General features: G+C 46.4%; 1 long non-coding RNA gene across 1 annotated transcript; it reads right to left on the reverse strand.

The window, feature by feature from the left end:
* Positions 1-369: 369 nt before the first annotated feature.
* LOC134385550 (uncharacterized) lies at positions 370-2,530 on the reverse strand. Its single transcript, XR_010024409.1, has 2 exons — positions 2,356-2,530; positions 370-755 (listed from the first exon to the last, which is right to left on the reverse strand). It is a non-coding gene; the product is annotated as an uncharacterized LOC134385550 (long non-coding RNA).
* Between the last annotated feature and the right edge of the window lie 13,143 nt (positions 2,531-15,673).

Consider the following 15,673-nt stretch of genomic DNA (forward strand, 5'->3'; position numbering starts at 1 on the left):
GTAGCGCGCTGTTGCTGCTAGGAGAGGACCCTGTCGTTTAGATGCTAAATCTAGACGTGTGTCTCAGGAGTGAAGGCCTGGGAAAGGGGCAAGGGAAACAAAGGAGGTGGTTGGCTGGGGTCGAGGGGGCAATTTGTGTCCATGGAACCCAGAGAGCTATTTGGCCCATTGGTCAATGAAACCTTTGACTTCATTCCTCAGTGGGCTAAACATTTGAAGCCTAGATCTTCTTCTGTATCTTTGAATTCAACCATTCTGCTCTGATTGAACCCAGAGTTTTGAGTTCCTGGGTCTAGCTACAGCCCAGGTAGAATAGGAAGAAAGGAGCTGGTGGAGGAAGGAAGAAAAGAAGTGGGGACAACACAGCTATTTTACATTCCCAAGGAGAATTTATTTTTAAAAAGTATTCATAGAAGTTTTTATTTCAAACACTTATGCTATAAAAATGTACACTGTGCAACGAGTCTCCCTCCCTGAATACCACACCCCAAAACCAACCCTTCTCGTGGGGGTGCCCACCGTTACTGGTGCTCACTGGAATATGTGTATCTCTCAGGTCCTTTTCTCTGCACACACACACACAGACTACATGTGTGTACCATGGTATGTGACAGGATCAAGCTTCACATGCCGCCTGTGGTTTCTCAGCACAGTCTCATGGCCGCTCAGGCAGCGCTTGCAGCCGGGTTCCAAACTCTCCAGCAGGTGAGTAAGCCAGCAGTTCTTCCTGCCTTGAGGTGGGTGAGGTAACCTCTCTGGGTGCCAAAGGCAAGAGAGAAGAGAGTGACTCATACTGATGCATAATTCACACAGAGTGATTTGTCTAATTCGTGACTAGCCTGGTCCATTTAAGTAAGACTCTAGTAAGGATAAGCCATTTTATTTACCTGAGTGAGTCCCTGGGTTAGTGTTTCTTCTTAAATACTTGGTTCACAGAACTACTAAAGGCAGATCAGAGTCATGGGAAGGGCACTGGACGAAGTCTTTCAGGCAGTGAACAAATATTAATTGAGGTCCTACTATGCGTCGGGCACAGGTCAGGTATAGGGTTGCAGTAGAGATAAGAGAGACTGAGTCCCAAGGAACTCACATGCTGGTGGATGTGTGGGCGGTGGAAAGACAGAGAAGAATCACGTAAATACATAGGCAATTTTAGATACTGGTCATGGCTATACAGAAGATACAGTTAGGGGAGCTGATGTTGTCTTGAAGGGGTGACTAAGAACCCCTTCAGGGGCCCAGTTCTGGTCCAGCCAGAAACTAACTGTGTGACATGGAACAAGATATTCCCCTTGTTTAGAATTCACTTTCCTTAGCTACATAATAAAGATGTTGGAGCAGGTCACCTCATGTCTCCTTCTATTTATAGAAAGAGCACACAGGAGGTTCAAACACAATGTTCTGTGACTGTTTCTCCCCAGAGGCTCTTTTCTGTGGTTGCAACCTCTGGGAGGGGAGATCTCTGTTAAAATCTCTCATCAAGCAATGGCAAAAGCTGCAGAGAACACAGAACAGCAAGAAGAGGAACTGGCCTCAAAATCAATACATTCTGTGCATGGTCAAAGTGGCTTGGTGCCCTCTGGGCACTTGCTAGAAGCCCAGGTGGGAGGAAGGGCAGGTGGTTCTCTTGAAGTGAGAGTGCTGGGCAGTGGGCTCATGCAGCCATAAACTGCGGGGGCAGGGAAGAGCCTAGAGACCTGGGGAGAAAGGCAGAGGAAGTGGCCCTGGAGCCGAGGAAGGCAGGAGCTGTTCGGCCCTTGGGAGCCACAGTCCTCAGCTGTGGCACCACTGGTTTAAGAGGTCAACTAGTCACATCCCAGCTCCACCAAGTTAATCCCCCTTGGCACGGCTCCACCACAAACAGTGCACGCTGATCTAGTTTGCTGAATGCTCTCAGGACCAGCCCGAAAGGGGACCCGAGTTCAGGCACCACCAAGAAAATCCTGCTTTGCAGAGAGGACCAGTTTAGCCCTTGAGAACCAGAGGTGGGAGGAAGGAGTGGAGAGTCTCCACCTTCCCCTCCCTCAAAGTGTCATGACTCATATGATTTCTTTTTTCTGATATTCACAGGTTTACATGTCACTTAGAAAGTGGGCACAGTGCCCAGAGATCTGGGACCCCAACAGGTATAGGATTGCAAAGTTCAATCGATGCTGAGGTTTTCCCACCTCAGCCCAACAGAAATGACACAAACATGAGAAGATGGCAGATGTCCTGCTTTTACATTAGGGAAAAAAACAGGACTCCCTGTAAACCTTCTCTCCTATCTGATTCATGCTCATTCATAATGCAGCAGGCTCAGGAATAGTAGATAATGTATTAGTGCAAGAAAGCCAGCCAGGCAGGCACACTCACATGTCTCCGCTCCCATGACACAATGATCTGTGCTGCTGAGGCCCGTGACTCTTCTGGGATGGCAAGAAACAGAGGCATCTTGGGGGAGACTCCCACTGCAGGGCTCTGAGCAAAGGTAAGTGAAATAAGGCTAAGTACAGTAATAAAACACACAGTGACGAGTCCCAACCATGTGATAGGCATTGTGACCAGCTGAGAGTCAAATATCAAATCAAATAAGAGACTGGCGTGGATGGACCTCAAGAACTCATGTATGGAAGGCTCCTGGCAGGCACTCAGCACAGAGGCCAGTGTTGAGTAATCAAGTTAAAGGCCTGGCCCAAGACTAAAGCTGACCTAGGAGTCCAATAGGAACTAAGAGCTGATGAGGACTGGTGGCAGGAAGTCCAACAGCAAGCCAGCAAGAGATGCCTCCTTTTTCTCCTTCCAATAGCCCCAGGAAATGCTTCCTTGGAATTATAGAAAGGCCTAGAGATTTCTCCATTTTACAACCGAAAGAAATTGAGCAATATTAAAGAAATACTTCCCTGGACTTATAGAAAGGACTAGAGATGTGTTCATTTTGCGGCTAAAAGAGATGAAGAGAGACTCTCGGGGAATTTTGGCCTGAGGCACTGAAGCACCTGGCAATGCCCTTCACCCCTGCTGGTGGCAAATATGTTCCAAGCTGCCCTAACAATTTCTAAGTCAGTCAGGCATTGATACGTTCACAAGGAGAGTAAGAAAAAAATGTATTTAGTTGGAGGACTAAGGCCATACTCTGATATTTAATGGCTCACTGGGATTTCTCTTGTGCCTTGGGGCTTGCTGTTTTTTCAAGGGTGATCACTTCAAGCCGCAGCCAGAGAAAAACTGCAGCTGCACAGCATCATGCTTCTGAGAAGGCTACAGACAGCTGCCCTTGAAATGTACCACCTTCCAGGCCTCATCCATCCTAGGGATGAGGTGTATGAAGTGAGGAACTGAGACCCTAAGGGGGCTGGAGAATGTTCCTGAGAGATTTATAGATCTAGATGTTTAAATACATTTGCAGAAGCTCGAGGCCTCTTTTCCATTCTTGTGTTTTGAAGAGCCAGGCCCCTCCCTGTGGTCCTCAGCGGGGTGGTGGGGGTGGGCGATGTGTCAGACCACCTGGAGAGCTTTTTAAAAATATATTTGCCACCTCCACTACTCACTCCTGTTCTCTGGGGGAAGAGAGGTGGAAAAGAGCTGACCTCTTGAAAAGAGTCCTGGAGAGGCCTTATTGACAGGCCGAGGATCAGGCTTACTCCCAACTGGCATTAACTTGCCACCAGCCTCAACCCCCTACAATTCCTTTTGTATTTTTTATTTTTCAGAGAATGGGCTCTGGGACTGGCCAGACCTGGATTCTGATCCCAGATCTGCCACTTGCTTGTTGCTCATTTTCCATATCTCCTCGCCTTCCCAGGACGGGAGGATCATGGGAGATATGCTATGTGTCCGGTATGTAATAGCTCCCAGTAAAAGCACAGGGGCCAGGATGACAAAGGGAACTGTCTGGATGGGAAAGGGAGCCTGGCAGGGCCGTGCTTGGATGGCCTCCCCTAGCTCTCTGCACATGATGGAGCGATGGAGCGGGAGCGCCAGGGCGAGGTCCTCAAAGGGGAGTCCGTGTGAGAGCGTAGGACCCCGTGGGTACCCAGGGAGCCCTCAGAAGAGGGTGAAAGCTGGCGTGGCCCTAAGGAAGCTTTGGAGGTCACCTGCAACTGAGTGGGTTTCTGGGACACAGGGCTTTCAGTGCTCAAAATGGGGCGGTCCTGGGCAAACCGGACAAGTTGGTCACTCTAGCAGTTTTCATCTTGCTGGGGGAGCTGGGGATGCAGCTCAGCGAAGGTCACTCTCCTAGAATGAAGAAACATGGTTCACAAGGACATTTAAAATAGCAAACCTGATTCCACTGTTACCAGGGCCATGGAGTCCCAGACAGGTGACGGGCAGGCTGACAGCCCGCCCAGCAGGAGTCAGGCCCGCTCTGGGGGACTTCTAGTCTTTCTATTTTCCCTCTTTTTCATTCAAATCTCCATCTTGGAGGGAGGGTGCCTTGGACAGCTGTGTCCTCATGAAAGTAAAGAGTAGAATCTCCACCAGGAAGCAGAGGATTAGGCGACCCCACACTGCTTCCTGTGGGGGCTGCTGAGCACACGTGGGTGGGGACAGGCAGTGCTCCTCCTGGGCTGTCCTGCCCTTTGCTGCCTGAAACATGATTTGCCTGCAGCCGGCTGTGTAGCCTGCAGAACTGGTGTTGAGCAAGCCAGGGACGAGGACTCTGCCCTTCACGAGCACTGCTGTCTGCCCATCTGTCTTCTCAGTGCATTCTCCTCTCCCTTGTCTCTCCAAACCCTGACAAATAACCCCCTTTCTCCTCCACTTGTTACCCATTGTCACTTCTTTCTCTTTCAACTTCCCATGTCCCTCTATCACTGTGTCCTGAAGAATAAAGGAAGGCCTTGGCACGTGCCTTGCCCCAGGCCTTCCCCCTGCCCCGGAGGTTCTTAAATGGTTAAAGGAAAGACAGCATTTCCCATAGAAATTTTAACTCTCATTCTTTCTTCACTGGACTGAGTCCCACGAGGTCAGAGACTGGGTCTTCTTTGTCCCCCACGGTCTCCTGGTTCTGGGCATGTAAATATGTGTTCAAAGAATATACAAATAAAAAAGAAGACTGCTTTTAGTAGGGTGGCATGTGATAGCTAATTTCTACTTAATTCTACTCTAGAATCCTGAGGAGGAGGTGGGAAGGGAGCTAATTTTATTGAGCATCTACTGTGTGCCAAGCACTTTACCTAACCTATCCCACTAATTCATAAGAATATAGTTTGATTACTATCCTTACAGAACAGATGAAGTTCAGTAATTCACCCAAAGTCACACCCATGAGAGGTAAAACCAGGATCTGACCTTCCTATTCTCAAGCCTGTGACCCTCTTTCCAGTATGTTATGTATGCTACCTGTGGTTACTAGAATAAAGAAGAAAAAAAGTTGTCAGGGTGGAAGAGGGTGAGGGGAAAGCATCCTTTAAATATTGTAAATATCGTGGATTGGCATTGGGCTTTGGGCTCAAAGCCAGCTTGTAAAATTTCAGAGCAGATCCCACTGAACAATTTCAACCCCAGCTGTTCCTCACATAGCTAAATTTATATTCCCTGATTGAGTCATGAATTGTCTATTGATTTAAACTCCTCAAACTTATTTATGATATCACCAGCCTGTATTATATCCTGAGCTGATGAATTCTTTTTTTACTACCTGCTCAAAAAGCAGTACTTTTTTTTTTCTTTTTGCTTTTATTTGTCCTACAGCTGCTTTTACCAGCTTTCAAGGAATTACTTTTTAGTTCAAGTATTCCAAAATGCTCTTCTTGTCTGAGATGTCTGCATGATCTCTTACATTTCAAGTGTATTTTCATCTTTGATCTGAGGTTCCCTCCTTGTCTGACCTAGCTGATTTTCTGGGCTCCTCTAAATGCCACCCCTCAAGTCCCCTTCAATGTGACTCTTTGTGCCAATAATATCTCAGGACAGTCTCCCCACTGTGCTACTTGAGTGAGCCTCTGGTTAATAAGATGCTCACGTCAAAGTCAGTGATTTGTTGAGGCCAGCCGGGCATACAGTTTTAATAAAAAGCCTTCTATTCCCCTCTGTTCCTTGGGATAATCAGAAGAGAGAGCTCCGACTGGGCCATTCTTTCCCAAGAAAGCCTTGACCACTTCCCCCCAGAGTGCAGGGAAGTGGTGGGGGGAAGGCCACACCCAGACACATGTGCAGGTGGGCGGGCGGCTGGGCACTCAGCGAGGCAGTTCACTGCTCAGTGACTTCCATACTCCAACCCACCAGATGGTGTCACGTGACAAATTCCTACCTGTCCCAGAGCTCCAGTTCCTCTTGAATACTGGAAACTGGAGGCTTTGGGGCTGCTCAATATGAAGATTGAACGGATCTTTGGCTCAATCTTGCAGCAGGTCCTGTGACACCGAGTCTTCTTGTGATTTCACGTGCTGGGTGAAGGACAAGCAAGTGCTGAAGAATTCTGTTTCTTCTGCACAGGGGCTCGGGCTGCCCCTCAGTGAGCCCTTGGAGCCCCCTCATCTGCACTGACCCGAAGTCTGCCCCTGTCAGGGGCTGAGGCCTGATGCTTCGAATAAATGTCCCTAGGGGGTGGCAGATTCTCCAGGGACACCTGAGTTTGGGGAAGGAAGGTTTAAAGGGAGGGGCTCGTCTTCCTGGGCTGGGAGTGTGTGTCTGGTTCTCCTGAGCTATATCATCAACCTCTTTCAGATCCCAACAAGTCTAAATTAAAGGAAGTCCTAGTGTTACAGGTTGAATTGTGCCCCTCCCCCCAATTCATATGTTGAAGTCCTTACCCCAGTACCTCAGAACGTGACCTTATTTGGAAACAGGGTCATTGTAGATGCAATTAGTAAGGATGATGCCTTTACAAGCCAAGGAATGCCAAAGACTGCCAGCAAACCACCAGCAGCTAGGAAGAGGCCTGGAACAGACTCTCCCTCACAGGCCTCGGAAAGAACCAAACCTGCTGACACCTTGACCTTGGACTTCTCGCCTGCAGAACTGGGAGACAATACATTTCTGTTGCTTAAACCCCCCAGTTTACAGTACTTTGTTACAGAAGCCCTAACAAACTAATGCACCTGGGTTAAACCATTTTCTTGACTTCAGAACTTCTCAGAGACTTTACTATATATTAGATTTGTGGGCAATGATTTCCGAATTTGACTTTAGGACACTTTTTCCATTGGGCATCTGGCAGGGACAGTATTACAGGAACACACTGGAAAACTCTGTTCTAGGTTTGTCAAACCTACCTATTAGAAGAAGACTGCTTCAAAACCACAGACTGGGACTTATGTCATGGGTCCTGATACCCAGACCACTTAACTTCTCTGTGCCTCAGTTTCCACATCTGTGCGGCCAGGGTAGGTGGTCTACTCTGAGGCTGGCCTGGAGAGTGATGCATTACAGGTGCTCTGCAGGTGTCTGGGAAACACCTTGTAGTGTAAATGATGCCTGGGTGAGGGGTGTGGTGGAGCAGAGGTCTCCTTTCAATTCTGCAGGGAACCTGGAACACACGCAGCAGGGACCATGGCATGGGGAGAAGCAGCCCTTGCCAGTGTGGCTTGAATCCAATAACAGCACATGAGCATCTGTGAGAGGCCTCGGGCAGCCTGACACAGGAGCTCCCCTAGAGCGGATTTCCCCTTTAGTGAGGCCCAGGCGGCAGAGGCCAGCCTCCACCCCAGCCCCTCCACTCTGCAGCAGCCAAACAGCTCACTCTCCACGATCTGCACTGTCCACACTTCCAGACAGAACCCGGCCAGTGTGAACTCTAGGAGGGGCCGGGCAGGCAGCATGGAAAAGGGTGGCTGAGAGCTGAAAATAAAACACACGCCAAGCCAGGGAGTGTCACTTCCTGATTCCCACCTCAGGATGGCTCTGGCAGATAAGTGGGAGGAGTAGGAGATGAGGGCAGAGGGGTGAGGGACATGAATTGTTCTGCTGCAGAGACCCCGCCTCCAAAAGCACCCGACTGCCCTTGGGCCCCACATTCACTTCACAATTGTGGGGAAACCGATTATAGCAGCTCACACCCAGTGGAGGAGAGCTGGAGGGTGGCAGGGTCTGGCAGCTCCTGTACCCATGACATAAGTGCAGTGACCTCAGATGAATAACCCCTTACCCGCTAAGCCCTCTCTGAAGGGACTCAGGGCAGCAAAGGAAGCAGCCGCAGTTCTGTGTGGCTGGGGCGGGGTGGGCGAGGAGGCTGAGAGGACAAGCCGGGAAGGGAAGGCGGGTGAGGGCCAGGCTGCAGGGGTCTTGAGAGCCAGCGGCAGACTTCAGGTCTCATTCTGAACCTGTGGGGAAGTGAAGGCTTTTGCATAAGCGAGTGACATATCAGAGCAGAGCTTCTGATGACTCAGAGGGGCTGAGATTGGACATGGGGACCCAGTAAGTGACTAAGACAGAAAGCTCTGAGGCGTCTCCCTGAGAAGTGAGTGAGGTGGCACAGAAATTACTACAAAAGCCCATGCCTAAGAGGCCAGCAAGTGGGGGAAATTGTGCTTGTCCTTCCAGTAAAAGTACTGGCAACAATACCAAGTGTCGTCGAGAGTATGGGGCAATCAGAGCTGCTACACATTGCTGGTGGGAGGCCCTTTACTGAGAGAGGACACAGGGAAGGGGTGATCCATCTCCCACTTGCTTCTAGAAGGTGCACACTCAAAGCTCTGATCAAGATCTTTCTAAGAAACTGCCTAACAGATTTCCAAAGTGGGTTTATCACTTTGGAAAGTGGCTGTAAAACCATTGCGGGAAACTACTGGACAGTTTCTTACAATATTGAACACATACCTACCTGATCAAGCAGCAATCCTGCTTCCAGGTATTTACTAGAAAAAATAAAAGCATATGTCTCAAAAAGACTTATCTGAAAATGTTCATAGTAGCTTTATGCACAATGACCAAAAACTGGACACAACTCAAAATCTCCATCACCAGGAGAACAGATAAACAAATTGGGTATATTCATACAGTGGAATACTACTTGGCAATGAAAAGGAACGAGCTACTGACATGTGCACATGAGGCTGGATCTCACAGACATGTGCACGAGGCTGGACATGGTGAATACTTACTGTATGATCCTATTCACTTGAAGTTCAAGAACAGGCAGAACTAATCTAATGTGATAGAGATCAGAACGATGGTTGCCTCTACGAGTGGGGCTTGATCAGAAAAGGGTAAGAGGAACCTCACTGAGATAATGGAATTCTTCCATATTTTATCTTAGTGATAGTTATACCATAGAATCATAGAACAATTTATTTTTTTCATTCAGCATCTGGCAAGAGTAGTGTTTGTAGGAACATAAGCTGGGAAACTGTTCAGATTCTTTCCTACATGTCTGGTCTAGGTTTGTCAAAACCTACCTATCAGAAAGAAAAGAGGATGCTGTTTCCAAATCACAGCCTGAGCCTTATGTTATGGGTGCTGGGACCCAAATCATTTAACTGCTCCATGCCTCAGCTTCCACACCTGTGCAGTCAGAATAGTCCATCCACTCAGGGTCAGCACAGGGCACGATGCACTACAGAACTTTTCTCGATAAAGAAAAGTTGGCCAAAAATTTAAGCAACATTATCAGTGGTTCCTTAGAGCTATTAGCTTCAGCCTCATCCTCCATCTGATCTTGATCAGAGCTTCAAGTGTGCATCTTTTAGATGGTGGTGGGAGATAGGTTCTCCTTCCCTTTCTTCTCTTCCAGTGAAGGGCCTCACCACCTCTTACTTGCTTCCAAGAGCCAAATGAGCAACTTAAGAGAAAGGATGTGGAAAGAAAACAACACCGAGTCTCTGAGCCTACAGGAACTTCTACCTGGTCTGTCTCATTTAATCATCAAGACAGACCCATGTGGTTGTGGGACCCTCTCCTACAGATGGGTGAATTATCCGGCTGAAGCGTCAGAATCTGGGTTTGAACCCAGCTCTCCCAGCCCCACCCCTTCCAGCAGCGGGAGTGGTTCCTCTCAGCTCCTGAAAACAGAGATGCCAGGACCTTCTCAGAGGAAGGGGGTTATTTGCATGCAAACAAATAAATGGTAGTTGAGTCCCTAAGAAAGACAGCTTCCCTGGGCAGGCTTGAATTGCAGAAGGAGGGGCTGCTGGTTGTATCCCATTCACCCCAGGTCTCAAAGTGACTTTTCTCTCTTTCACCCTGTTCCCAGGGGGATCCTTAGGGTGGAGGCCAGCACGTTCTAGAAGATGCATTAACTTGGAGTTGTCTGGAGGCACAAGCTGAGAGGATTCTGGGGAAAGGGCTTGGTCAGAATCAACCCTGTTGCCAGACGACCAGGTTAGTCGTCTGTCTCCTCCTAGGCTGGCGCGCTGCCTGGCACAAACTCCAGTGGGCCAGAACATTTGTGGGAACATCCACGTTCTTGCCTTCCTTCCTCCAGAACTCACATCAGGAGGATTGTGGTTTTTTTCTCCTTCATTGCTCATTTGGGGACTGAGGTCTGACAAAAGATCAGAACCTTATGATTATCACTGGTTTAGAAGACAGACTAAACCCAAGGATTGAAAGTGTGTTTGTGAAGAAAACGGATGCATCCAGCTAGTAGAATGCTGCATGGAGCGCTTGAAGTGGTAATATTGGAAATAGTTTACAACTCACAGGGCACAGGCCCTGACCAACCCTAACAGGGCGCAGGATCTCGGGGAGCTCAGCAGCACCAGACATTAACCCTTTAGTTGCCATATCTTGGGAAGACAGTTGAGGAAGGGGCACGGGGGAAGGGCCAGGGCTGATGGGGAACCCCTGGGGGCTCAAGGCAAAAGTTATTCACCAAGTGGTACAGAAGTATTTAATTATTAACAACCAGCTTGCCTTCACCTGTGGGGATGATTAAATACTAGCCCTGCAGCTAGTATTACATTTTACAGATGGAGAAACTAAAGCTAAGGGAGGTAGAAAGATCCAGCCAAGGTCACTATCAACGTCCCAGCTCAGGCTATAACCCTCGTCTTAGATCCTAGTACCAGGAAAAACGTCTTTCCAAATTTCAGAATTTAGTGTTTAGTCCATCTACCCATAGGCCTTATCAATACCGTAATACAAGTGGTCTTCAAAGAGTTCATGGAAAGATTAGTATTATCTTTAAATTCTATTTTTCCATGAACTTTTTGACTTACCCTTGTATTTTGAGTTATTTATAATTATATAAAAAACAGGCTAAGATCATGTCAATATATGAAATGTTATCTAAACCGGAGCTGGCAAGTATTTCCTGTAAAAGGCCACTCGTAAATATTTTGGGGTTTGTGGGCCATGTCATCTCTGTCATCCTGTCATTGTATCACCCATAGAAATATATAAGTAAATGGATGTGTCTGTGATCCAATAAAATTCTGTCCCGACCCGCGGGATATTCAACGCAGACCCTGGAGGGGGGAGTGGGAATTGGATGGGACAAGAGACGCGAGAAATGGAGACAAGACAGTATTCTGATCAAGTCTCATTTATTAGCCAGAAGGTCACAGCTTATATAGACAGCAGGAGGGAATCAGCAGATAAGGAAGTATGCAGATGTTTTCTGGGAGAAATCACAGGGCAAATCTTTCCAGGAAATGGAACATTTCTCAGCTATCTAAAGCAAAGCAGCGGTGATCTACGCCTAGGGCTATGCAAGCAGTAAGAAGGAGAAAAAAGGAGGAAAGGTCACAGCATTTATATCTTTAGTGTCAGAGGGCTATTGGCAGGGCTTCATGACCCTGGGCAGGCTATGACCGGGCTCTTTGGCTCCGGACAAAATTCTATTTATGGACACTAAGATTTGAATTTCATGTAATTTTCATGTGTCAAAAAATAGTGTTTAAACACTTTTTTTTTAACCATTAGAAAATGTGAAAAACATTCTTAGCCCACAGGTACTACAAAAACAGGTGGCAGGCGAGATTTAGCTCCAGGGATACACTTTACCAACACCTGGACTAGATGCTTCAGGCCTGTCAAGATTCACCATTTCTTCAGTAAAGTGTTTGCATAAAATGGAAGCCAGCATGAGGTATGGATTATCTAACATCCTCTCTTTCCTGTCTACATGGGCAAGCCCGTGGGAAACCCTGAATTCTAGGAATCTGTGTGCAGGTGTACAGGAGGCTGCAAGTGCACAGGGGCCCAGCCTGCTCAGGAGGCTTTGTGTGCAGAATCACCCTGTGGAATCAGGCCCAGGTTCCCCATGCCAGAAATATCCCTCACAATGCCCAGCCACAGGCCCTGGGCTGATAATTACCCTGTCCTGGTTCTTTCTATACTTACTCAGGAAGGGCCTGTCAAGAGCCAGCACTTAGACTCCTTCTTAATCTTCATCATGTTGTTTAAGACAACACAATTGCTGTGTGCATGGGCTTCTGAGTGTCTGGACTTGAACCCACCTCTGTCACTATGCTTGACCTGGGATGAGGTAGTTATCTTCTCTGTGCCACATTTCTTCAACAGAGTTGTGATGCAAATTTGCTGAGTTAATATATGGAAAGGAGTTATAATGTGCTCAATAAAATTTAGCTATTATTATACTTGTTCTGCCTCTTTCCTCTCTCTCACCTGAATCCATACTTATTTAGAAAGTGCCAGGCTGTGGTGGGGAGCAGATGCAAAGCCAGGGAGACTCAGCCCTGGTCCTAGAGTCCTTGAGCCTATTCGAGATGGAGTTGTTTCAGTTAGCTGTTGCTATATAACAAAACACCTCAAAACTTAGTGACTTAAAGCAGCAACAAGCATTCATTTGCTTACAGTTCCGCAATTGCAGCAAGGTTCAGTGTAGATGGCTCATCTCTGCTCCACATAGTCTTGGCTGGAGTGGCTCCACCAGAGCTGGGGGATCAAAGACAGCTTCACTCACATGCCTGGCACCTTAGCTGGGTGGTCAGAGCAGCCAGGGGCTGGCTGAGGGGAACCCTCTCCCCTCCAGCTCTTCTCCCTCCAGGTGGCCTCTCTCTCTAGGACAGGTGGATCTGTTTACATGGCAAATGGGTTCCATGAAGGCAAAAATGGAAGGAGGAAGCCTCTTAAGGCCTAGGGCCAGAAGTCATACAGTGTCACCTCCTCCGTGTACGATTGCCAAAGCAAGTTACAGGGCCAGTCCAGATTTAAGGCGAGGGGAAACAGCTACCATCTCCTGGTGGGAGGTGCATGCAGAATGGGAGGAATTGTGGGTGGCTGTCTTTACAGACACAGGGACAGAGACCGAGACAAACACGAGAGCAAGCCCCATGTCTGGCTTCTTCACCCTTTATTGCCAGAACATAGAGCAATGTTTTGGAAGACACTCAAGAGATACTTATTTCCATGCTAGTTTTGATGAGTTCTCTTAATTTTGAAATGTATTATCTTTTTTAAAGCTTTGTCCATCTTACTGAAAAAGCGCTAAAATAATGCTAATGGAAAATTAAAGTTTCCACCACTTATCCCGCCATGACCACGTTTTATTTGTATACATTCCATTTTTATAATAATAAAAGGTGTATAACATTAGAGAAGATTTGAGAAATAGAGAAACCTTTTACAGTCTGTTCACATATAATTCTGTATTCAGCTATTTTTACTTATCACAATAGCCAACATTTTTTCCATGTCTCTACATGGTCTTCATAATTACCCTTTTTAAAATAGCTACTATTTTTCCATTGTGTTGATTTACCACAATTCATTGAATCTTCCCCCGCATGGTCATCTAGGCTGTTTCTGCTGTGAAACATTTTTTTACGTTTCACCATAGCCCTTCTGATGATCTTTTTTTTTTAATGGCTGAGTGTTATTTTATTGTATTTGTCCACCATAAGCTATTAAGACAGGTTCACTTCATGTTGCCCATCTTTGTGTGTCCAGACTGGGCCAGAAATGAAGCTAGTCACAGAGACACAGGCTGGAACCAGGACAGGCTAAATCTGTGACTCAGAGGCAGAGGCAGAGGCAGTGGGCAGGTCCAGGGAATCCAGGGCTTCGAGGGATTCGGCCACAGAATTGCTTGACCAGTCCTGTTTGTCAATCAGTCACACTCACGCAAGCTTTGGTCCCAGGATGTCTCCAAATGCCTCTAGCCTCTTCTCGGCTTCCTGTTGTTATTTTTCAAATGCTACAACAAACATATAGTGTCATAGTTCTTTTACTTCTTTTGAATTGTTTTATTAAGATGAATTTCCAGGAGTAAGTTACTAAGTCAAAGGGCGCACATATCTTTTTGGCTTCTGCTATGAATCAAAGAATTGCTTTCCAAAGCTGGCACCACAGCCTGGCGCTACGGTTGGACGGTAGTATTGAAAACAAGCCCAAATGCGAATGGGCATCTCCACCAGGTGCTGCTTTGGTTTTCCTCTTGTTTTCTGATCACAAACTCATTACTACTGTCTTTGACAGCTCACTTGTCCCCCCGTTCCCTTAGTTTCCAGGTCTCCAAGGAAATGAGAGGCATCCTGTCCGTCTTTATATCCATTTCTACAGAGTAGAAGTAAAATAAATACTAATTTAATAAATGAAAAAATGATTACCTGGAATGATAATTATTTTCTCACACTTAGGTTCAAATTCCAGCTCCCTAAGCTTTGTCCATACTCCTGGGCCTCAGTTTACTCACTTATAAAATGGGGATAATAATACCTGCCTTGCAGGATTTGTAGAGGGATTTGAGGTGGTATTTCTGAAGAGTCTAACATAGAGCCTGATGCAATGAAAAGCAGCTATTTTTATTATAATGGCATGTACTTATTTACTGAATTTCACATTGTGAGAACTGTTCATATTCTTCCTCTGTTTATATGTCAAGGTCTAGCTGTTTTTTCCATAAATTTGAACAAATTCTTCATATATTTTAGTTTTACAGTCTTTTGTCACATAAGTTTTAAATATTTTAGTTTTGTCATTTTTAATAGAGGTTTGGAATTTTAGATGACTAAGATTATAGATTATTTTCTTTGAGATTTATTTCTTAAACCGAGAACATCATTACACTCTTGCAAATCTGATATATATTCCATTTTCTGTGGTTTTTCAGTGATTTAATTTTTTTAAAATTTGATTCTTTAATACATTAGTGTAGAGTATAACATGTGCCTGTAACTTGATATTTTCCCCCAGGCTGGTATACTACTGTGTTGGTTTACTAGGGTTGTTGCAACGAAGTACCACAAACTGGGTGGCTTAAGACAACAGAAATTTATTCTCTCAGTTCTGGAAATCAGAAGTCTGAAATCAAGGTGTTGGCAGGGCCATCTTCCTGAGAAAGCTCTAGGGGAAAATCTGTTTCTTGCCTCTTCCAGCTTCTGGTGATTCCAGGTGTTCCTAGGCTTGTGGCCGTATCACTCCAATCTCTGCCTCCTCACGTTATCTCCTTCTCTCTTGTGTCTCTCAAAACTCCCTTTGCTTCTCTCTTATAAGGACACTCGATGGCATTAATCCAAGGTAATCTCATCTCAGAATCCTTAATTTAATCATATTTGCAAAGATCCTTTTTTCAAGTAAGGTAACATTTACAAGTTCTAGGGATAAGGACTTGATATCTCTGGGTGGCCACTATTAAGCCTACTACAAGTATTTTAAAATAAAAAGACCCAAACAACTCATTCCTTATTCTTCAGAGAAGAGAACTGCATGTGTCCAAATGACGTTAACACAAGGAGGCAAAGTGAGGGCGAGTTGAGGGTGGGCTCTGTAGGGTGGGGGAGCAGCCAGCCTCTGAGTTCTGATTTAGATGCTTAGTGCCACCGGTGGGGAAGCGGCCCTATTTTCA

The sequence above is a fragment of the Cynocephalus volans genome, chromosome 9 (genome assembly GCF_027409185.1).
Source record: "Cynocephalus volans isolate mCynVol1 chromosome 9, mCynVol1.pri, whole genome shotgun sequence".
Lineage (NCBI taxonomy): Eukaryota > Metazoa > Chordata > Mammalia > Dermoptera > Cynocephalidae > Cynocephalus > Cynocephalus volans.